At 40.6% G+C, this 25,268-nt stretch overlaps 1 protein-coding gene and 1 long non-coding RNA gene across 4 annotated transcripts in view; one reads left to right on the forward strand and one right to left on the reverse strand.

The window, feature by feature from the left end:
• Positions 1 to 25,268, reverse strand: part of LOC112547007 (uncharacterized) — a 251,419-nt gene that overhangs the window by 126,083 nt on the left and 100,068 nt on the right. The gene's annotated exons all lie outside the window — the stretch shown is intronic.
• The window catches only part of CDH5 (cadherin 5), a 47,129-nt gene continuing 28,359 nt past the window's right edge, over positions 6,499 to 25,268 (forward strand). The window contains exon 1 of one of the 3 annotated variants that reach the window (XM_006130538.4): positions 6,499 to 6,679. The gene's annotated coding sequence lies outside the window, so the exon portion shown is untranslated. Of the gene's footprint in view, positions 6,680 to 19,924; positions 20,021 to 25,268 lie in introns of those variants that run through there. The other 2 variants (XM_006130537.4, XM_075940039.1) reach the window with 2 other exon arrangements.

Genomic DNA, 25,268 nt, shown 5'->3' on the forward strand with positions numbered 1-25,268 from the left:
CTGCTGAAACTGACCAGCAGCGGCTGAATCAGGACGCCTGGGACAGAGCTGCTGGGGTGCTGCCGGGTTGGTCCAGTAGCACCGAGGAGTGGCACTGAGGGACCAACCCGGCAGCACCCCAGCTGCTCTGCGCCAGGCGTCCCCAAGTCAGCCGCTGCTGAAACTGACCAGCGGCTGACTACAGGAAGCCCGAGGCAGAGCTGCTCTGCCTCAGGCTTCCTGTAGTCAGCCGCTGGTCAGTTTCAACAGCAGCTGAATCTGGACGCTAGTTCTGACTTACATACAAATTCAACTTAAGAACAAACCTACAGTCCCTATCATGTACGTAACCCAGGGACTGCCTGTACTGACATGTAAACTCCACATTTGTTTGGAGGAACAATAGTACAAAGTGACTTTAAAAGTATGAATATTAGTGGACAAATTGCACTTATGGAGTTACTCTGAATTTACGCTGGTGTAACAGTGAGAATGTAGCTCTCTGTATAGAAGTGAAACCCACACCCCTGCTGGGTATGGTGTATTGTCCCATGCAGTAGCACTAAGAACAGAGAGAGAGACAGAGACAGAGAGCTGAGCCCCAGATGGCTTTTAGCTCAAGCTATAGAAGCTGACATGGTAAGCTGCAGAGGTCCCAGGTTCTGTTCCTCCTGTTTACATTACAGAAGCACATGAAGTAATGCGGCTGTCATTGTTGATGGTGACTGTAATAATAAAGATGGAGGCAACAGCCCTATCAGGAGTTAGAACTTGGCATAAATGTATTGTACAGTAAAGTGAAATTCACACCACTGCGCTGGCTACAAAAATGACGACACAGTTTCAATGTTCCTGCTCTTCACGGCAGGGACTAATCTGCTACACTGCATCTATATCTTCATTGGAATTAGGTGTGTGATTCCCAGTTCAAGTAAACATACTCACACTAGCTTTTTTTATTGAGCTAGCATGTGAAACATATTACAGGCAGTCCCCGACTTATGAACGGGTTACGTTCCGAACACTGGTCGTAACTCGATTTGGTCATAAGTCGGAAACACCCTTAAACACGTTGCCTGCGCTGTTCGAAAAACTTGACATACATGGTTGTCAACTTGAAAATATTATAATGGGGTCAATGGGAGGTTGGTCGTAAGTACAGATGGTCATGAGTCAGTGTGTTCATAAGTCAGGGAGTGGCTGTAGCTTAGTCATGGCAGCATATGCAGCAGCCGATGACAGTACGAAATAGCCACCCCAAGTATGTGCCCATAAAGTCTGGGCAAGCTTGTAGTTGGGGTCACTTATTCCACTGCTTACTGCCATCCATGACTACAGTTCTACTTTCAGCCTGCTAGCTTGATGAGAACAAAGGGACAGTATATCTGTGTCAGTTGGGAATCACACCCCATGCTCCAACTGGAAATGTAGCCTGTGTTTGTAAAGTGTCTACTGTGTCCTCACTGTGAGTTGGCTTCTGGCCCACCGACAGAAGGAGCAAAAGAGGCAGTTGCACTGGGCCCACCAATTTAAAGGGCCCCCGGCCACCACTGTCACTATGGCAGGAGCAATGGCAGCTGCTCGGACCCTTTAAATCACACCACACATTCCAGGCAGCACTAAGGTCTGGCTGTTCCCAGATCCACCCCTTCCGCCAGCATGGAGCCCCTCCTCCACCCTGCCCAGTATCCCAGCCAGCCAGTCTGCTCCCCCTCCTCCCCACGTTGGTCTTCATGCACTATCACAATAAATGTAATTAATAATAAACTAAACAAGCTGCCCAGTACTTGAAATATAAAATGCAATCTTGCACATTTAAAAAAACACAATACTGTATTTGGATTCCATATTGATTTTACACAGGTAACTCCATTGATTGTGATGAGATTATACCTAATTTACATTATGAAAGTGATGCAGGAGCAGACTGACTGTATTTATTATATTAAATGGGAGAGCAATTACAAGCCACTGTAATGTGTTATTCTCATTAACAAGCTCATATATACTTTATTAGGCATTATGCAAATGCCAAGTTTAAACAGTGCTGGATAAGACAAACAGCTCTCAACAATAAAACTGGAAATTTTTCCAGTCCAGTAAAAAGACTGTTTACTTTACAAGAGTAAAGAATTCAGATTGTCTGCATATATGTCAGCATCTAACACAAGGATGAGTCTGAAACCTTAGCTCGTGATAGAAGGAGGTGCTGCTCTCAACCAGATGGCACTAAACTAACACAAAAACAGCATGCAGAGCAGCTGCTGAACATCCAAGGGGCAAAGACTAGGAAGGGAGCAAAGCTGTCAGGGTGAAAAAACTGGCTCCAGTTAACTGAAAAATGTGTTGTGGAACAAATGTTGAAGAGATATGTCATCAGTGGAAAAGGCTGAATGCTCCTTCAGGTAGAAGAGATTTACAGTTGCAGACAACTGCCATGGGTCCTTAGTGACTAGTTCAGCATCTTTTATTGGCACAAAGTCTGAGTCCTCTGAGCCCTTCCATCTTCTAATTCTCCTCCACTCTGAATGGATCACATTACTCACTGAGGATTCCATGCACTGTCTACACATTCCCATCTACTTCTAGAAAGTTTTTCTGTTTAAACACAGAGGTCTACAGTTTTGAACTTGTCTGCTTAAAGTTTGGTACCTCAGTAAAAGCATACCAACCATATGCAATTTTGGATTGCATTAACAGAGGCAAATCATGCAAATCACAGAAGGTGATAGCATGGATGGTGGGTGAACAGCTGGCTTGGAGAGGCAAGCCCAGCCCCTTCCATGCCCGCTAGAGCCCACACAGCCCCCACTACAGCCACTGACCCTTGCCCCATGCTCCCCAAGTTCTCCATTGTGGCTGCTCGCTGGCTACCAAGGTGGGTGGCATGAAGTGCCAGGTTGCTGGGCATTGTAGCTGCTGGCCCTTTCTCTGTACTCCCAGCCTATCTGACCCCAAAGCTCCAGGTGTCCCAGTCTTCCCAACCCTGAGGCACCAGGCAGATGCACAGTGCCTACCTTCCAGGACCCAGAGCACTGGGTGGCCAGGTGGCCAGGCTGCCACACAGCCCCAGTCTTCCCAGCTCAGGGTAGCCATACACCCAGCCTTTCTGGCCCCAGAGCTATTAGCTGTGTAGCTGCCTGGCTGCATCAGCCTTCCCAGTGCCAGAGCACCAGGCAGACAGGAAGCATGGGCTACACTGTCAGACCCGACACCCAGGTGTCCCGCTTCCTTCTAGCCACCAGCCCCAGCACTGGGCAAAGAGCAGGTTGCAGCATTCAGGTAAGGAAGGGTCCTAACCTGGGGTGGAGCATGGGTGGAGTTACCTATGTCAGTTTGGGTAGGACATTCCTTCTCTTGCCTTCATTACCCACCTCTCATGGGTGATAGGATACATGAGATGCTAATGAGGCCTCAGCTGGAGTTTCCAGTGTTGGTCACAGCTGTCTGGAAAGGATGTAGAGAAACTGGAAAGTATCCAGAGGAGAGCAATAAAGCTGATCAAAGGGATGGAAGTGAGCAAAGACAGAAGGAGCTGGGTATGTTTAGTTTGGGAAAGAGGAGATTGGTGGGGACATGATAGCAGTGTTTCATATACTTGAAAGGCTGCCATAAAAAAAAAAAAAAAGATGAAGGAAAGTTGTTTGCTCTGGCCAAAGAGGGCAAGACAAGAGGCAATGGATTCAAACTTGAAGTAGGAATAAGAGCCTCCGGAAAAGGGCGCTTTTTCCGGAGGATCAGGGCCAGTGTAGACGCTCTTTTCCGGCTTTTAAAAAAGCCGGAAAAAAGCGGCGGACATTTTTATTTAAATGCCGCGGGGGATATTTAAATCCCCCGCGGATTTCCCTACGACGACTGGTGAAATTTACATGCCCCTTCCGGAAAAGGGGCCAGTGTAGACGTAGCCCAAGTGTTCAACACCCCTGAAAATCCACTTTAATTAGATGCCTCTGGAGTTTATTGCCCAGAAAGCACAACTGTGAGAAAGACTAAGTTCCTGAAAGTTTAGGAGATTGTCTGGTTTTGGTTAAGTATCCAAAGATAGTTTATCCTAAAATATCCAAGCTCAAATTACCTCATAATAATGTTTTAAATCCTATAGGGTTCCATAGAGATAAAATCTATAGAGTGAGAAAAGGGTCAGTGGAAATTTAATAAGGTTTTTAGACTCTAAATGCTAATAGAAAAATAGTGTTACTTGGTTTTGATTTTTCCCACTATCCTTCAGAATGCTGAGGCAGACAATTCTCCATTAATTTCTATAGGATCCGAAGGAAAATATTGGTTTGTAGTCCCTGCATACATATGGGAAGAAAGGGCAGCTAAAATAGCTTCTCTGAGATGTGGCCAAATTGTCACTATTGGACTCCTCCAATGCCCACTATAGGCAAAGGAAATATTCCCATTGACTTCTGTAGACTCTGAATAAAGGCTTTAAGTGAGACAGAAGTTGATTATGACTATATGGATTTGGCAAAACTTGGACTAGAAATTACCTGTAAAGACGACATTATTATGTTTTAAGCAACCATCCTTTGTTAAACAAAGATCATTCTGTCAATCCAAAAAATAGAGTTATTTGCAAATATAAACACTAGCTACAACTGTCATCTGCTCTGGGTACCAGAGTCTATTGCCTAAGCTGCATCATCTGCAGATGACTGTTTTCCAGTGAACTGCAGTTAACATCCTCCCCATCTCTCCTTCTCCTCTTCACTCAGCAGTGAAATAGAAACTGCTTATTTTCTTATGAGGAAACCTAATTATAATCAGTCTCCTTAAAGAAGACTTTGAAAAATATCCGCTCATTAGGTGCTTAACCTTCCTGAATAATTAATGTATCAAAATTTTAAAAGAGCTATTCATCTTTGCCACTGCATGTCATAAAAATGTGAAATAATGTAACCAAAGACCAGTCTTCTAGAAAACTGGAAAAATCAATCCCATTACCTTTGCTAAATTGTGATGAAGCATAGGGGCAAGCGAGTATTTCACTGCAGGATGTTATTATTTAAAGTCTTCTATAAAATATGTTGCACATTTGGCTACATTTATTATAACATACCTGTAAGACCTCAGACATTGGTCTCTTTTTAATCTCATGCTTCTCAGAGTTGCTCCTGAATTATTTAATAAAGTAATTCCTCTCTGGCTTGCAGGGTAAAAGAAATAGCGGGTCTACATTTTCTTCTTTGCATTTAGGGTAGGAGGAGAAATTAAAGTATATGTTGCTGTCCCAGAACAGAGCACAAATATTCTATGGACTTGTATCCACTACGCTGGGCATCGACACTACAGCAATTGATTTACTGGCTGTTAATTTATTGTGTCTGGTTAAATAAATTGATCTCCGAGTGCTCCCCAGTCGATGCCAATACTCCACCAGGATGAGAAGAGTAGTTGGTGTCAATGGCAGAGTAGCCCCTGCTGACCTTACTGCACACAAGACACTGTGGTAAGTATGTTGACTTTAGCTATGCTATTTGCATAGCTGAATTCACGTAGATTAGATCGACAGTGGGGGTTAGTGTAGACGAGGCCTATGTGAGCTCTATGAAGACCCATCTGCTTCTCACACTGAACTACCTTAACTTTCATGGGTGCAATGCCCATTAAACTCACTGTGGTCTAAACCTGGGAAACTCCCATTGGACTGCAACAGAAGAATAAATCAGGTCCACAAGCATAATTGCAACCACTCAACTTGGAATGTTTAACTTTCCCCCTTCCCTCTCCCTAAATATTCATCAGCTTTAAAAATTGCAATGCAACAATTTAATTCAAAAGTTTTCCCATTAGAGTTTTTTTCTTAAATTTTGAGGTCTCTTTAGTGCTTTGCAACTAAATCCGAACAGCAGCATTTCTGTGTCCTTCCTGTACAGGTGGAAATGAATATACAAAGTGCAAGGCAGAGGAGAATCATGCCCTAAATTGAAGACATGCAACCAAATTGTGCTCTCAAACATACCGGTGTGAACCACAGTTGCTTCAAATCTATACTGCTGTTGTCAAGAGCAGAATTTGACTCATGTTTATTTTCCAAAATTTCAGTATACACCAATCTACTAAATATTTTTTCATGCCACTAGCAAACTCATCAATTCTGCACCAAGGGAAGTAGTGGAAGTTTATGGGAACTCCCAACTGACTGATGAGCACTTCATTCATCATTGTTTCTGGTGTACAAATCCTGATGGCTTTGACTTACTAAAATATTGAAGAATCTTGTTCCATTTGAACACAAAACATTTGAAAATAAACCATACTAAGTATTCATTCTGGGATTGTTTTAAACTGTTTAGTACTAAACATATTAAGCACCAGCACTGGTTTGTATTTCTGGTAGAGTCCATTTCCCTTTATTCAGATACTTATTTGTTGTCCCTCTGAAAAGGTAAGCATAGTAATAATAAGCCTAAGTTTATCTGGTTTCCTCCACTCTTTTCTGTCATTGGCATTACTAAGGTTTGGAACAATAACAGGATGCTGGCATGCAGGATGGGAAAAGGCTGACTCCCAGCTGGGGAACCTTGGAGATTGGAAAGCTGAACACTCCCAGAATTGCTTAATGACAATGAAAACTGATTTTTTTGTTACTTGTTCTTCACTCTGAGTAGTGCTGTGTAGATTTCTGGATACTTTTGATTTAGTTTGTCTAACTTTGGATAAAAGTAAAGCTTCACCGCCTCTTGTGTAACAGGTAAGGGACAGTGGAGTACTCTTTCTCTTTTCAAGTAAATTTTAAGGGCTTTTATTGCTTTGATTTCTGTTTAAAGTTCTGAGATGGACTATTTACTTAATATTCTGTCATTAGATATCTTTGCAGCATCCTCTAAGGTGATCCTGCTGTAACTTGGGCATAATTCTATTGGCATCAGTGGAGATACTATTAGTTTACACTGGCATGAAATTAAAATCAGGTTCTCTGAGGCTACAGAAAAATACTCTCACACTGTAAGGAGTATTTAGACTTGAAGAAATATATCTTTTTTATACCTGTGGTTCATGATGCAAGCTGAGATACCAGGATATGCTGTCACTGGGCTTTTACAAGGAGACATAATAACAGAATCAATACTACAAAATGTATCTGGGGACCTTTCAGCTGCAGTGCAGACAGTAATAGGCTTACTAGTTTGTCATTGGAAAAAATGTATGCTATGTTATATCTGGCTTCCTTCAGACATAAATACATTGGCTCAAGGTTGCAGAGTTCCTTGGGTATTCTTACCTACTTAAAATTGTGAAAGGAATATTACTGCTATTGGAGCTAAGAACCAAAAAGTTAGAGCTCTCATGTTCAAAAGGCAACTCTATGCAGATTTCACATAGCTGGAACTACATATGTGTAAAGACAAGGCACTTTAAATCACTTATAAGTGATTTAAAGCTTCAAAAGGGACTCAGGCAAATAGGAATATAAGTCCCCATTGACTTTCAATGAGATTTTGGGGCCTAAGTTCCTGGGCAACTTTTAAAAATGGGACTCAGGTGCTTCTGAAAATGTTACCCTTGATGTTCTAAGTTCCATTTAATTATACCTAATCCCTACAATCATCTGTTGGTCTGGAAGTAGAAGCTTCTGGCTCTCAGCTCTCCAAACTTACTAGTTTTTTGGTAAGTTACTTTATGGAGAGGGCCTTGAAACAGGAAAACCGCTGACAGAGCTTTTATGTTGTTATAACTATAATGTTTATAGTTATAGTAGCAGGTCCCTCAGTTGTATTTTTCCATGCAACTTGCAAAGACACAAATGTTTATGAATAAGAGTGGAATCAATGCATCTTTGTGTCTGTTGGAATTATAGTCAGGGAGGACTATACCTCACCGTGCTGCATGCCATGCTACAGGAAAGAATGTGAAATTCAAGAAAAAAAAATGTGGAATAGGCTGCTTTTGTGAATAGTTCTCCGATCTTAAATATTAAATATTAAAATTGTGATTTTTCTATAGGGCTAGATGCAGGGCTCAGTACTGAACATGCTTAAGCAGAAGGTGTTTCACAAACAGTTAACGGTTATGAAGGTATTTGTCAAAATAATATGTTTGCCTCATATCCTGCTTTTGTTGAAGTAGAATAGAGTAATTAAAAACAGGATATATGTGAAGGGACTTGTATAATTTCTGCCTTGGAAGCTCATATGATTGTAGCTTTTGCTGAGCTTGGCTATATAAACATAAAATAATATTTAAAAGAAAACAAATCTTCCTTTTCCAGTGAAAAATAGAAAAAATAAACTATTTCTTGTCTGCAAGATGGGGTTTAAAATCAAGCAAATAGTGGTGGTTGGGTTTTCAAAAAGGATTAGTCTAAAGTTTTACCATTTATACATCATTTTTGTTTCTAATGTAAGTGTATCCACATTCCAGATCACTTTGGAGCTTAATTTAGATAGATTCAAACTCTAATGACAAGTGGGGAAAAATGTCTTTCATGAGATGTGTGAACTGGAAATATTTTGTGTTGGAGGAAAGCATTTTAAAAAGGTGCACAAAGTACTTTTCACTCTTCATTCCAGTATGTTTAAAATGAGAGGAGCCCCAATTGCTGAGCACATATGTTGGTAGAATTAATTTCCTTTTTGCACTGTTATGTGTCAGTCATTATTTGTGCAAACTAGAGATGTGCCCAAGAAATAGGGGGAGGAGGGAGATTTGCAAGGCACAAAAAGCGGACGGGCACCCAAGACACACTGACTTTCATTGGAAGCTGGATGCTTACCTCCTATTTACGCCTTTGAAAATCCTTCCAAGAATTTGGATTTAGATCTGGATTCCAAACAGACCTTGACTTCACTCAGATGCAGGGATACAAGTGTGGCCTACTACAAAGATAGCAGCTGTTTGCTTACCTCAATTCTGGATTTAGATTTGAAATGACGACAACGTTTTGGAGCGATCAAGTCTGGGAGAACTGGTTTAGTGTCATATTTACTACCAACATCAAAACACAAGGACCCACCATAATGACGGTCACAAGTCATGGTGATCTGAAGCCACCATTTCACCTTATGTGAGCAGTTTTATAGTTCTGAGATCCATTCTCAAAAATACTACTGGGAAACGTACTTCCAGAATTCTTGGTATTGTAGTGGAAACACGGAAAGGAACAATGCCATGGTTAAGGCTGCATACAACTAAAATATTTCAGTTATCAGGGGGTTTCCATTAACATTTTCTTTTGTTTCTGAATTTCACAACCCACTCATATCCCAATTTCTGCTTTGAGTTTGGGGTTTGTTCAAATCCCCAAACTCAAATCCCATAAAAAACTGCTAAGTTTTCCATTAAAGGCTACAGCTTCAAGGCAAAAACATAAATTGGCCCATTCACTGACCTTATGTTTACTCAACCAGATTGTGAGCTTTAAATATACCTTATAGCAAGCTTGTTCAAATTTGTAACAAAGCATGAAACCAGGCAAATTGAGGGATGTATGGGTTTTTTTAACACATTTTTCAGAGCCCTGTGACATACTTTCAAGAATATGTTACTATCTTCTGGAGCTTATTTTATTGCATGAAATATCAATATGGCAGGCAGATATGGTATTTTGGGCCTGACCCTCTAAAGTGTTGTGCATCCTTAATTCCCCTAAACATTCACTTGAACTAAAAGTTCTCAGGAAACATTCAACACCAGACCCTGCATAAGTCCAAATTCCATGAAACTCATGAAAGTCAATGAGCTGGAAAGATACATATACACACACCATGTTTTGTCTTGTGGCTGATTCCACTGAAAGGCAGTTGCTGTTATTTAATGTCCATTTCAGGCACAGCGTGAATTTAGCATTCCCTAGTATATATGGGACACAATAAGTTATTGTGAAAAATAATTTGGAGAAAAAAGTCAACTTTCTGCAATCAGGCTGCTGAGTCACTTCAATTCACATGAGAGTTTCAGTAACAGAAAACAGTAGCTGCACTAAGGAACAAAGCTCAGAACAGATATATTTGTGTGGCAAATGCTCTCAAAAGTTAGGACTACTAGGTAAAAGTATGATTAATACTACATTTGAAAGGACAGAAACATTCCACTTGCAGGGGAAAGCTTGCTACTTTGGAGGATAGAGAAAAGTATTGTTACCAGAGATGCACCATTTAAAGTCAGCTCATTCACAGGCCAGTATTATCAAAGGTATTGTGCTGCCATAGCACCATGGTCTCAAATGGGTAGCGTAGTTGCAAAGTCACACTCCAGCTAAACAGGGGCCAAAGCAGAATCTGATCCCATTTGAATTTCTGGTAGGTATTTGGAATCTAAACCCTGCATGCAAACCCTTCTGTACAGTATGGGTTCCAGACCAGATTCAAAAGCAAAATCTTTTTTTTTATTATTATTATAGGTTTAAAGACAAGACTACTAAAAATCAAAACAAACTATTATTTGACCCAACACCCGCCAGTCCTTCCCTTGCAACATAACTCTTGGCCATCCCAACATCTTGAGCCCCAAATCCTTGAGTCCTTCTCCCTCCTCAGTTCAGCCACACCCTCTGAACAAATCTCCATCCCCTTTGCACATGGAGAGTTTAGAACAGCAGCTCCTGATGTCAAAGGAAGCTCACTAGTCTGTAGAGAGGTGGTGTCTGCATAGCAAGCCCGAGCCTATTGTCTCTGCTCCAGTAAAGCTGGGGAAGGGCGTTCCTGCTACACGTAGAGTTTGGAGGGGGTGCTTGACTTTACCTTGCCACTGCCATCATACTGCTGCCCCTCCCAATGCTACTCACCTGCAGCTTGTGCTTTGAAAGTGTTCTAGGAGCACAAAGGGTGCCCTATTACTAATAAGATGTGAGATTGGGTTTATTTCTATCTGCTTTTAGGAAAAAACAATTCTGTCAAAAATAAAACTCTGACCTACTGACATGTGCTTAGCTTTGTGCAACTGTGGTATATAGGGCCCAAACCTGCAGCAAATAGATACACATTCCATTACCCATTAGTTCTGTGGGTGTTTTATCTTTCCTGTGAAAGATCAACAAATACCTCTACAGAGAGCCAGCATAGGGTTAATATACCTCTAAACACCACGAAACAGACTCACCCACTATGGATATTAATGGAAGGGGAGGAACTCTTACATAGTTTCCCTTTGGGAAGATGACTAATCATTACAATGTTGTATGGAAACAAAGTGTTCTGTTTAACAGATATAGTGGCTCTGTACCTCTGCAGCCAGAGTAGCCACTAGAGTTTGCTAGTAAAGGTTGAACTTCTCTAAACCGCGACTATGGTCCAGCAACATCCAAGATCTGGCAGGACCATGTTTGTTCCTAGACTAGAGAATCCCAATGGAGCGCTGGTGGCAGGAGCCCTGTGGAGGCCAGGAGCCCAGTCGGGCTGGCTGTAGGAGGACCGGCGACCAGGAGCCCTGCTGCAAGAGTCCAGCCGGGCTGGCAGCAGGGCAAATGGCATGCCAACATGCCCTGGCAGGGCAGTGGGCTGCCTGTGGGGCCAGCAGCAGAAGAGGAGCCAGCACAGAGGCCAGCAGCTGGGGAGTCCAGCTGTGGCCATGAGCCCAGCTGGGCCTATGGCAGGGGGGAGCTGGCAGCCAAGCCAGAAGCAGAACCGGGCTGTAGGGCCTGTGACAAGGGGGCCAGAAATGACCTCCCCTGGTATGGCAAAAACCCTGGTAAGGTCCCTAGAGTGCTGGACCAGATAGGTCCAACTTGTGTCTTTGGATTTGTACAGTTCCGTCTTCCAGTAATTGTACTCAAGAGGACTAAAATCTCAAGAAGAAGGAATTGAGTAAGTTTCCTGCCGTAATATGCTGCATCATTTCCCTCGTGCTGACCTAACTTAGAGAGGTTGTGAATTGTTCCACTTTCCCTATATGGTCTCATCTTTGATTTTTCTAAATCAAGACAAATGCGTCAGTTACATAAGAAATGTACAACAAAAAAACCAGGCCAGGGCATAAAGACTGACCACAGATTCTCACATTAATCAAAGGTAGTAACAATTACCTCCTAATCACAAGAAATGCAGCTAGCAATCCTTCAGAGTCAGAGAGCAAACCCACATTCTGAACAAAGCTTGGGTTTGGATCTGGAGCGGAGCAAGAACTTTCCAAATGCTGTGGTTGTTTGCAGACCCATACTCCAGATGTGGCACAGCAGCAGGCACTGTGGCTGAGACAGCACCTTTGCACTAGGGGGCAGATTACACTTCTATTCACTAAGCCTTTGTTGAATGAATGAGTTACAACTTTTCATGCTATAAAGACCGTTCCTTTGTAGTTTTATTTAAATAAATATGGTTATTATTGAACTCAGGTCTTGGGGTGTTGACAGGGGACCAACAGACATGTTGGGCCCCTGAGCAAGGTGGAGGTGGCCCAGCTCTGTGCTCCAGTAAGGGGCAGGGCTGGGATCAGAACTGCCTGTAATGTGATGCACATACACACACACCCCAAGCAGCCCTCAGAGACATCCAGAGAACACCACAGGCTCTAGCAGCAATTTAAAGGGCCTGCTAGCCACGAATGCAGGCCTTTTGGAATCACCAGGCCTTGGGACATCTATCCCTTTGGTTCCCCCATCCTCCCCACCAGCGGCAGGCCTATGTGTTGAGATTTTTTTTCCTTGATCAAGTACACAGTCCGTGTTCCACACTAAACCATGCTGGGAAGTCTCCCCACCCTTCAGGGCTGTCTCCCTTTGGAAACAGGATGAGCAATAAAAGCTTTGCAATACATTTCATTCTGTTGTATTCTATATAGCTTCTTACACATTATTACATTTGTGCAGAGTGGACCTTATTCTGCTTTGGCTTGTACAAACTCTTGACATTTAGCAACAACTCTAGCTAATATTGAATACCTCCCTGTACAGCAGCATTTACCAGGGGAAGGCACAAACCTTAGATCATTTCTGAAACACAAACAATATTCACTGCAGCAAGAACAGAAAATGGTTTGCAATATTCCCATGAGGGTCCTATTAATAACAGTCAAGCCAGGCAAATCCATATAGATATAGATCTTTATTATTTCTAACACTATTTTACTAAAATACTTCTGACACATAGTGGAAAAAGTCATCCTGCACAGTTACAGTGGTCTCAGAGTAGTATTTCATGGCTGTTGTATGGGCAATGAGGCCTTTAGATGGAAGGTTGGGTAAAGGAAAAGAGATGGTCAACGTTTAGAGATTCTACTGGACAGAGCCTCAATCCACCTCCCAGCTATAACTGAACTAAAACCCTAATAAAGGTTTAGATAAATCAGCATATACCTTCCTAACTAATGAACAAGCCTCAGGACACACCAGAATAGGGAAACACCAGAATAAGAAAGATTATTGGGACATATAGAATGGAGACCCATTATGCCTTACATCCAGTGCTTTTTTTGTGACAGTACTGCCTGGTATGCAGCACCGGCACCTCCAGTCAGAGCTCAACAACTTTTCCCCTGGAGTACTGGCACCTTTTTTTTTTTTTTTTTTAAACAAAAAACACACTGCTCACATCAATGGTCTCCCCAGAACAGAAAGTTTCCCAAGTCACTGCATTTTGAGACTTGGTTGGAAACAGCTGGAGATCCTGAAAGAGAACACATGCAGGAAGTCAGCAATGTCTAATGTTCTGTTAAGTGGTGTGCATTTTGAAACAAGGGCTTGTGTTAAGGAGAAAGAAAGCAAAAGGCTCCAATTGTTTCAGTATTTCAACTAAATACCAGCCTTCAGGAACCAAAGTGAATCTCCAAATGGGGTGAGGCCTTCTTCACGGATCAGTGGACCTAAATTGCTAGATCATTCCCAACTACCTTTTCTGTTTTCAGCATATAGAGGATAACATATTCCTTGCAATTTTGCTCCCTCTTGTTAGGTTACTGTCATATTTCTCTATCTCTGTCCTTATCCAACAAGTTACTAGCATTTTGACTAACAATAACTTTTCCTTACCTTATCACTTCTGATGAACGATTCAGCAAGAGAACATTGCTTACTTTCTGTTTTTAGTGTGCATAGAGTACAGCTCTTTTGTTCCAGAGTGATCGAATGAGACGGGTAGAGGTGCAGAATAATTTGACCGTGAATACACAGCCTGGAGTTTGATGGCATTTGGCCACTGTCATCAAAACGCTTGTGGCCAAAATGTAAATCTTGTATTACTCACTACTTTTTTCCTACAATGTTTTCCAAGGCAAGAAATCACATTAGTCACAGGTCCCTTGAACTTGCTGATTTTAAAAATGGAATCCTCTGAATCAACAAAACACAAAGAGCTATGTGACAGTATGAATAATATAGAGCATCAAGTGAAAGTATTCAGTACCAGAAACAAAAGTTCTGCTGATCTGTTTAATGATATGTGCATTAACAAAACATTTGGTTACTTCCTCCTGAGTTATTTCTACTCTCAGCTGTTTGTGGTCCACTCTTGGATACATATCTGAGAGTAGAATTTTTAAGTGATCCCTTGGTCATGCCACTAGCTCCATGCAAGAGGTCAAAATCCTCTGTGTGACATGATATTCGTTACTACAAAGTGAAGGATGAAGTCACAAATAGAGAATAAGGATCACTTTGGGTTGGGGCTATGCTAAGTAATGAACTTCAAAATACTCCGCAGCTGGGTTTAGTCCCAGCAAAGCCAAACCACCATAGGTCCCCTCTTCTCTCTCTCAGCACCCCTGCCTTCGCCTAACACTCCCTTTTCTACTCTCCTTCCAAAACAGAGGGTTTTCTCCTCTTTACACTCTCTTCCTAGCCGGTACTCCCTTTAAGGAGCCTTCAGTACCTTTCTTCAGCATTCTCATGCAGCATCCTTTGTGCTGACCGATTTGCATGTGAAATTAAGAGCTGTAGGAGCAGGGAGACCCTGCACTGCTTTGAATAATAATGCTTACTCCATCCTTTAGAGTGTTCTAATCCAATTTGCGGATCACTTCAGAGAAATCTTCTGGAATAAGGAATTATGATAAATCATTCAAGAGCATATAGGGAACAAGAATTCTTAGTCAGTGCCAAAACAAATGCACATCAAATACTGCAGGCCCTATACATGTTCTGCCTCAAATGGGTTTCTACCAGTTCCCAAGGGTCTCCATAGTCTTTATGATGACAAATAACATTATCCTGGACCCTGGGCAAGGACATCATTGATTCTGCACCTGGCACAATACATGATCTGCATACTGAGAGAGTGAAATGATATGAGATTCCTCAAACTCACCTCATTATGCAGCAGTGCACTAATAGCCTTTTGTGTGCATTCATCTCTTGGGACAGATGGAAAGCCAGCAGTCTCATAAAATCTGGTGAATTGCTTACTAGTCATGCGGAGGTACTCATATAAAATGAAAATAGTCATCCATTTTAATGACAACTACATTGCATAACTGATCTGGGGAGAAGTAGGCAAGACTGGTTAATAACATAACTGTCCATTTTTGTGGTTTGAAATTCTTTCATTGCCTGCACAATATGTATGTTGTTCTTACCATAGTAAACAATGCTTCACTTCTCTGTGAGAGCATTAATCCCTGTTATATTGTTAAAATAATTCCCAAAAATATTAGTTTACTTAGTCTTTAGGACTTGTGCCTCTGCAAAGTCTATGAAAAGAACCTAGTTCAATGAATAATATACACACCCATCATGTTCAATGTCATTGGCAGAGTGTGGGGGTGCTGGTAGACTATGATTTATAGAGATCAGATTAGATGATCTGGAGATGCTTTTCAGCCTTAAATTCTTTCATTCTATAGCAACATTTTCAGATAAAGTAAGTACTATTTAGGAAAAAAACAGCCCGATTCCCTGTAAGTGGAATAACTGTTAAATCGGATGTTGCTTGTGCAGGTAGATTTCTGAATAAATCTATGCAGCTATGTTTGAAATGTCCCTATGCAAGGCTATTTAATATGCTCTATATTACATCCTAATTCCATTTTGGTAACTTACCATGTTCATAAATACAGGCAAACAGAAACATTGTTAAAGTGGGGGGAATCTTCTTCTGGCAGACCCAGTATGCACTAGGGATGTTAAAATGGTTAACAGTTTTAACTCAAGGACTGCCACCCAGCCCACCTCCCAGCACTGCTGCAGCCACAAGGTCCCTCCATGGCCAGGACCCTCCTCAGCTGGGGCTGCTCTGGCCTTCTGTAAAAGCTGTTGCAGCACTTTGATTAGCTGTAGAGGGAGCACACAGCTGTGTCAACCAATATTATGTACAATCAGCATGTACCTCACTTCAAATGCCTTTTGCATGTCACTTTAGAAATACTGGTAGGAAAAAAACTATGTGGATTGAAACCAGAGGAATCTGGGAACCCTGCGTGTGAGCAACAGTAAAAAAAATGTATCGAGGGCCACACGTCGAACCATGACGGGCCGCAGGTTGCCCACCACTGGTTTAACATCGCTAGTTTGCCCAGAACAAATCCAATGATTAAATACAAATCTCCCCTGAAAAGATACAGGCTCCCAAGGAGACCATGGGTCTTTCCATCTCTTTCAAGCTTTTTAAGAATATCTTTAAAAGTAACTAACTGGCAGGTGGTGACTGCATTTTATTCCAACACAGGTCACACTCCGAGCTGGTGCAACTGCACTGGAGTTAATGGAGTGGAGGCAGAGATGAGCCTGGCCCTCTGCGTCTAGAGCAGAGGAAATCTATGCAGTCTGCTAGTCTGAAGAGCTCACTGAACTGTCACATGTTCTGGTTTTTGCTTCCACAAAGAATTTCATGGCTGTGTCAGATTGAACTCTCAAGTTCCTCCTAGGGTCCACAGCTTGTAAAAAGCTTGCCCCATAGCCATAGGCATTCATGCGATTGTGAGGTGGATACATTAATCAAAACATCAGCCCTTTTGTGAGCATGAAGCCAAGCCTAAGAGTGTATGCCAGGAAAAACATAATAATAGGTCTTCTCCGTCACAGCCAAAAACACCACTGTTCTACAAATAGTACTCCATTCCAGACACACCCTTCAGATATTAGAGGTTTATAAAAAGGACAAGCATGCACCATTCATTATAAAACTAGAGAGATGAAAAAGTAATTCGTGTATCGCTGTCCCAATAGACTAAACTATAGTTTGAACTCCCTCAACAAGTAAATATTTAGTCCTGAGGAGTTTGTGCAGACCAAATGAGACTTGAGATCATGGTGATTGCACTGGGTATAAAGCAGCTGAGAATATAACTCTTATATATAGTTGAAAATTCCTCCTGTTCTTTAGCACCAGTTATCTCTATCATGACTCTTGGTTTCCTTTTAATAGTTTGCTTAGGAAAGAGCAGAATTTGAAGAAATAAAATAACTTTTGTCTTTCATGGAGTTTATCTCTGTTTGATACTGTAAAACTTCCCCTCACAGGCTTCCACAATAGATCTCAAGTGCCTCTCACCATATCTAAGGCCCCGATCCAAAACCCTTAGAAATCAATGAAAAAACTCCCACTGGTTTCAAAGATTTATGCCCCATCCCTGGTTCACTTTAATTACTCTCTTCTCCTTCCCTCATAGCCTCAACCATTCCCCAGCAGTCCAAGCAAAAGACATTGCAATTTAAACATGTGCTTACGTGGCTACCATGCACTAAATTGCTCTAAAAACTGAGATAACTTTAGTAGGCTGCCGATCATGAATGACCAGAATGGGGGAGGAGGCAGGAAGGGACGCAATCTCAGTTGTGCTTGTTGCTGAGCATTCGTTCCCACCTTTTCATCTAAGTCAAGCACGGTCAACAAAACGGGACATTTGCTTAAGATCACAGTTTATCGTGTGCCTGTGCTCTTCAGTGCTGGCTGGGAAAGAAAAGGGACTGGATCTCTGAGAAGGCAGATATGAGCAAAAGTCAGTCCGTCTGAGATGGACAATCACAGAATGACACAAAATGCCTTTGTTTGGGCTTGATGAGATGGCTACATTTCTGGAGTTGGACTACTCACAGCAGCTGCTCTCTTTTGACTTTTGGCATCTCATTCAAAAACTAACCAAAATGCAAAGGACCTATTCTTCTCCACTCATTGTTTTATGCTATTCTTTGCCTATGTGGCCAAGATATTTTGGGCCCCACTCTTGCTGTAATTTAAACTCCTCATCAGTTCAATGGAAGTTCTTTGTAACAAGAGGATTAGACCCTAAACTAAATATGAACTCATAATTCATCTTCCCATTTTAGGTCGATAGGAAAAAAAATGAGAGTTTCTCTCTACAGTGATGAGACTACTGAAAAACATTTTTTCTTCCTTTGTGAAAAGGACCACACAATTTTTTTTTTTTTGGTGGTTTACCTTTCTTATTCCTTGAAATAAGTTATTTGTATACAGACTTTGAGAACACTTTTGATGGGCCTTGGTAAGTTCATTCCACATTGGTGGGGATGATTTATTCTGTTTGGTTTGATTTTACTCCTTTAGTGTTTTCTCAAGTTTTTTAGTCCAAGACTCAGCAAATGAAAGATTCAGCAAATAATATCCAGAATGCACATAGAGGACTCCTGTTCTATACTGTACTTGGATTTTACTGTAGTTCTGGCTGCTACCACCAAGCTATCTTTAGTATTTATTAACAGTCCATTTTCTTGGTGCTTTTTTTTTTGCATTTCATTAGAGCCAGCGGGAAAACCAGCAAAAATTGAAATGTTTTTGACTGTTGGGTTTTTCCATCACTTCCTTTCCTTTAGTCCCCCATTAGCGCTATAGACAATGTAGACAATAGCTATAGAAAGACCATATGGCCCAATTCCTCGTTTGATGTACTTTCCAGCTGGTCTATATGTGTTTTCCCTGTCCTGGGTGAAGAAAGTAAATATCTTTCTTACTGTCCAACTTTGTGAACATAAAGTCTAACTATCTAATAAACACTAAACCTTTACCAAACATAGTACATGATTGCAAATGCTTACAGCTCTTTCTTAACCATATTTCTTCAGATGTAGAAAAGGCATCTGTCTATGGAAAGACTGAAGTTTTCAATGCAATGGTTTGAGTTCTAAATAAAAAAAGACATTCCTAAATAATATTTGAATGTACAAACACACACAATGTAATGTTCAATTAATTCAGAAACATAAGAATGTATCTGAAATTGCCAGGATATCATGTAAAGCATAAAACAGGCCTGCGAAACTTTGGCCCATACATTTCTCTAAAAAAATTATGCAAGCACCTGTAAACAGAGACCTAGAACAAACCAGCAGTATTGCCTTCTTAACCATAATTAGGCATGGTCTTTGTTTGCTGGGACCCAGAATTGAGTGAATATGGTGCAAGGGACAATACAAAGGCAGCAACAATGTATGTCCAGATTTTTTGGGGAATTGTGATTAGGATATTACCATAATTAGGCATGGTCTTTGTTTGCTGGGACCCAGAATTGAGTGAATATGGTGCAAGGGACAATACAAAGGCAGCAACAATGTATGTCCAGATTTTTGGGGGAATTGTGATTAGGATATTAAAGTACCTATGTATTCCCATGTAGAACTTTCTAATAAAAATCCAGATATTAACCTCTTTGTTTAGGACATCTCAGAATCTGTGATCCTATAATAGTTCTCAGATAGTCACAAACACTCCTGAATGTTTGGTTACCCACAGAGATCACTTCCATGACTTGTAATTCAGGTGAAAATGACCTTCTGAAATAAAATGCCACAAGGAAGGGAAACACCATGTCACCATTTAGATCAGCTTGCTAATCTGATAAATCCAAAGTCACAGACCATTCTCATAAAGAAAGACTAAAACAAGTCACTTACTACAAGTGTTCTAACTTCTGTATATCACTTAGAACATTTGTTGAGTGTTTTAATTTTTTTATTAAAAATATTTATACCATTTGGAATCTCAAAAAATGAAGGTTTTGTAAAGTTACAACTGTTCCAAGACTCTCATGTCACATAAAGTAGTGTGTTGCCTACCAAAAAAGTGTTATTAGGAGTTAAAAAAACTACTGAATTAGCATTTTGTGCGGAACTAAATTTACTTCCTCAGCTATTACTACATTTTAAGCCCACGGAAATGAAGTAGCTCATGTATACAGTTTTAGATACAGTTCTGGGTCAGAAGCTACAGTAAAGGTAACAATGTTATATTTTATTACAGTACCATGATAGCTCTCCTTTTAATTAGGTTTTTTAGACTTTCACTAGGAAACATTGTCTAATGATTAGATCAATGCACTTGGAGACTGGAGTGCTGTGGTTCTATTGCTAGTTCTGATACTGATCCACTGTGGGAACTTTGCCAAGTCATTGTATCTGTAAATGTTTAATTCACCAATCTAGTGTGTCTACTTTACTGCTCAGGAGTTGAGGAGGCTTTAAGAGTCAATTTCTGCAAAGTGCTTTGGGGTTCCTGGATGAAAGGTGGTTTCAAAGTACTACTATGATTGTTTCCATTTACTAAGGTTGTATCCCTTTATTTAAGTGTTGCAAGGAAGGTCTTGTCTAGTACATAAATAGGGTATGCACTCACCTTAGAAAGAAAAAGGTAATTTATTCACTTTATATCATTTAGTGGTTGCCTTGCTGCAATATTTATTGCCAATTATTCTATTCCTCAGCCTTTGATCATAATAAATATAATATTAGACGACAAAGTGAGAACTTGCTAGTGCAGATTGTCTATGGAAATACATACTATTACTGTAGAGATAGCTATTAGATTAGAACCTGCACTCGTTCCATGACTGTAAATCCAGTGTTATTTAATTTAACTCAGTAGTTACTCTGGATTTGCCCTGGTGAAATAGATCAAAACCTGATCCAGTGTCTTTGAGGAACATTTTAGTTTAGATGCATTGACTTCTATATATTTACTGGTCTGAATGAATGCCAACTCCAATGTGAATCCTTCCATTGGAATAACAAAATAGTGATTTGGGCAATATATCAGTGAAGTGCCTACATTATATCTGGTAATTCCAATACAGTTTAACCATTCTTATTAAAATACTGGAATTTGTATTACCTTCAGTAAATTGCAGTACTATTTTGAGTGCTGATTTTTCTGCAGTTCATCATACAAGAGCTTGAATTGGTTGAAATAATCTTAGGTATATATTTTGTTTTAATTTCTAAAATCCAATTTGGAATTTAAACATAAATTTTTAGAAAAATATGTCCATTTATCAACATCTTTCAGGTTTTCATTAAAAAACTGTATCACAGGGAGCAAGTGAGGGTGGAGTCAGAGCAGGTGTCTATAAGGAGCTGACTTAAAAGCCCACAAGCACCAGATCCATCTGCTCTTCCGTCCCTCCCCCCCCCCACCCCCCGTGATGCTGCCTATGATAGAGAGGCAGCAGCACAGAGGGTGAAGGGGGAAGGCAGGAGCCGATATGCACAGGGAACCAGCTTTCAAGCAGCAATCTCTGTCCGCGGGGGGGTCAAGATCCTTGCAGACAAAAGCTGTTCCCACATCCCAAAGTGCTTTTAGCGTAGACCTGGCCTAAACTATAGCAACATTGCCTTCTTCGTCTGCCACAGAGGTACTTCTGGCTTATTCTTCTTGTATGTGTTCTATGTTAAGGAGTGACATATTGTTTAAGGCCAAATTAGTGAAGGCTATGTGGGCCCTGTATTCCCTGTCAGGGAGCTGTGTGAATTTTTAGAAGGATACGGACAGCATAGCAGGTCTAAAGTTCTTACAATGAATAAACTCATCCACTCAGACTCCTTCTGGATGCAGGTATTCCATTTCCCTGTGCACAGACCACCCACAGCATTAAGATAGCAGAGCTACAGGTTATCAGATAAACTATTGTCTCTGTAACAATTGATCTTTAAAGACTTAGATGTTCAGAAAAGAGCCCACCACTCTGGACAGAATATTTTTAAGATGAATTGAAAGAAAAGGTATGCTAAGCAAGATATTCTCTGGTACATAGAGACCAGAGCCTCAATGTTAGGATCCATATCTGAATTTTCCTGGAGGCTGGCATTGTCTAGGTGGTTTTGGTTCAAAGGTTTATCTCTTGCCAATGGATATTCTCCTGTAAAAAGCAAAATAAACTAACAAGAGTGAATTCTTCCTATTTAGGTAAGATAGGAAAAATGTGAGTCATTTCTCTCCCCTCCACCCAGGGCCACATTATGACTTGTGGGCCTAGGCACTTTTGCCTTTGTGGGCTCCTTCCTCCATAAAAAAAAAATTATTAAAAATTATTTTTGATATAATTTTAAATACTTCAACATTTTATTTTTTTTGTTTTAGGCAAAATTTAATAGATTTTCGTGGGCCCTAAAAGTTTCATTTTTTTTCTTCTGATGTTAAAAGAAATTAAAACATTTTAGTGGGCCACTAAAAGTATCGTGGGCCTTAGGCACTGTGCCTACTGTGCCTAATGGATAAGTCGGCTCTGCCTCTGCCTGCTCTAATAAACATGCTGGCCACTTAAGTTGATAATTCTTTCTGAGAGCATCTTTGTAAATATGTCAGTTCTAGTGAGGTTAATAGCAATTTAAGCTGCAGTGCAGTACTTCAGTCTTCTCAACTAGCCATTACAATACAGCAATACACAACACAATAATTACTGTACTAGGGCTGGAACAGAATGAGGAAAAGCACCATTCCCTTACCTTCTAGGGAGGACAGATTTCAGACTCTTCTTCACTTTCATGAGGACTGGGAGGGAAGGATCTGTTTCATGACTCTTTCCCAGGGCTACAGTCAGTCCTAACTGATGTTAACCAGCTGTTTTCAGATTGATCATATATGGTTCAGATTAAGGGATGACAAATATAGTTAAGTGGTCACCATGATTTAAGAATCAAAATCCTCCAAGGATGTGTTACATTTTGTGGCGTAAGGTTTCTCAATTGCAAACAAAATCAATTACTTCCTAGACATGCATCTCAAGCATAGTTTAACTACGAGTATTTGATGTTAAAGAAGCCACAGGCATTTTGCCAATTTTTTTTTACGCATTCATGAGGAATGCTGTGTATGTAGCTCATGTACAAACATGGAGAATGAAGGGGCTGGAAAACAAAAACATATCACTATGATATGAAGAGCCTAAAACCACACTCTCCAACCATTCTACAGCACAAAACAACAGTAACTCCTTAATACTGAAGAGCAACTTTGGAGTATGTCTAACTACCTTATCTCCTAAAATATTGGCTTAATGTCAGCTAATCATGTGATGTTTACTTTTCTATCACTAATAATTGCTTCTCTTCTGGTGTACCTACTGACACTTGATAAGTAACAGGAAGCAATTTACATGTAATTTCAAATTCTCCAAATATTTGAATATTAACATTCCCTGACATTCCTTACTGTAGAAGAGGAGATTCAGAAGGAAAATCTGGCAACTTTGCTACAACATATACATTTATCAATCTGGTATGAAAGTCAGATCTAAAGTTAGCCAGTAATAATCTGATTTAAAAATTGTTCCAGAGAATAGCCTCTGAAACATCAACACTATACCTTGTACAATTTAAGAATAAGGCAGCAGAGGGGACTGCTTGTTGGGTTTAAAATTTTCCAAAAACTGGGAATTGACGCAATAGCTAAAGATTTCTTAGAGTTGGCTCATTTGTTCCTGTGTTGTACTCAAAGCAGGCTGTAACATTTCAAGTAAAAACTTTTTTATTAAAAAAATGGAGTTTTGTCTAAATCAATATTTTCCATGTAAAAACACTGATTTCAGTAGAATTTACTGTCAGGAAAAAAAATCAAAACATTTTATTTCATTGAGCCAGAACATTGTTTCAGGCTGAGATGATATGAATCTGCCTGAGCTGTCATATGCCTTCTGCCCCCATTCACCCCTATGGGCTATACATCCTTGCCAGGCTATATCTCTTGTGATACACTGGGTTTTCCCTTGTATCTAAGCAGTTGCTCCCATGATGAACTGAAGTAGCTCAGGCACATGCAGAGTAATACCAGGTGGACAAGAAAAAAAATGGGATGTTTTCATTTATGAAAACTTTTTATAAAGGTACTTTGTAGTGTTTAAAAAAAATCTCCCTGGTTTTTGAGGAAGACAGTTTGAAGTGGCATGCTTTTACAGCAATGTCACTGTGAGCAAAACCAGCATCTGTGACCTAGTGGATTAGAAATATGGCGACTGCTTTTTCTCCAACTTTTTAACACATACAAGTGAAAGTTATATCAAGCTTTTCAATACTGGAAATGTAAGCTGTATTTTATAAGCACTTTAGAAGACAACCCTATATGAAGACTCATTCTTCCATTTAACACTTTTACAGCTTGTTTTAATTAAAAAAAACCCACAGAGTTAAAACCACAGACCTTAGTAACAGCTAGTTTCTATTCTGTAAACTAGTGGATCAGAGAGGTTTGTTTCTTCCCCCCACTTTTTTAACAAATACAAGTGAAAGTTGTATTAAGCTTTGTAAAGAAATAAGCACTTTAAAAGATAAGCCTATCTGTAGAAATATGCCTTCATTCAGCGTTCTTACATATAAGTTTCAATATTACTGTAGTATGCAGATCCAATAAAGGACAAAAACCATGGCTTACTGAACATATATAAGTGACCTTGTCCTCTAACAAAGACCCCAGAGGCATTGACAACCACCGTGGGTCCCTAAACAAAATGGGACGGGACCTCAAGCAGAAGGGGGGGGCCGGGGCAGCCAGCCTGGCACTTATGCATGAGGGATTAAGGCTGTCTGGTTATGTGCCATTGCAAAGCAGCCCCAGAATCCCTCTGAAATCATACCATCTGCTGTGGCTGCACCGTTTTGTTTTTCCTGACAGCCTCCCACTGTGGGATGCCACCAAGCTTGTCTTCAGGCAAGCTGACTCTAGCTATGTATTCTACGTAACTGGAGTTATGTGCCTTCATCTGGGCTTCCGAGTCTAATGTAGACTGGGCCTAACAATCAGACTTTGGCCGGAACAAACAAGCAAAAAGTCAGGACGGGAAAAGGACAATCACAGCCTTTTGTGACTGAAAAATCAAGAAGTGAGCTGTTGAAGAGGAAACCTCTCTCATGCACTGGATTAGCAGCAGGCGACAAGCAACACAAGTATGACAAGAGATAGTTATCATTCAGACTTACTAGCACTGAAAGTAAAGATGAGCCTGATGTGGAGTGTGCGGTGTGCCACAAAGTACTTCCTAATATTTCGCATACCTGCTAAACTTTGAAGGCTTTTAGAAACAAATCATTCTGAACACAAAGACAAAGGCATACGTTTTTTCAAGCGAAATCTTGACACACTTTCAAACAGTAAACTCTCAGTGATGGAATCGCTAAATCAAAGCATCGTACTAGGTGAGCTACCATATTGCACTTGCTGGAGAAGCCCATACAATTGCAGAAAAACTTGTCAAGCCTT

This window comes from Pelodiscus sinensis, chromosome 12 (assembly GCF_049634645.1).
Source record: "Pelodiscus sinensis isolate JC-2024 chromosome 12, ASM4963464v1, whole genome shotgun sequence".
NCBI classification, from domain to species: Eukaryota; Metazoa; Chordata; order Testudines; family Trionychidae; genus Pelodiscus; species Pelodiscus sinensis.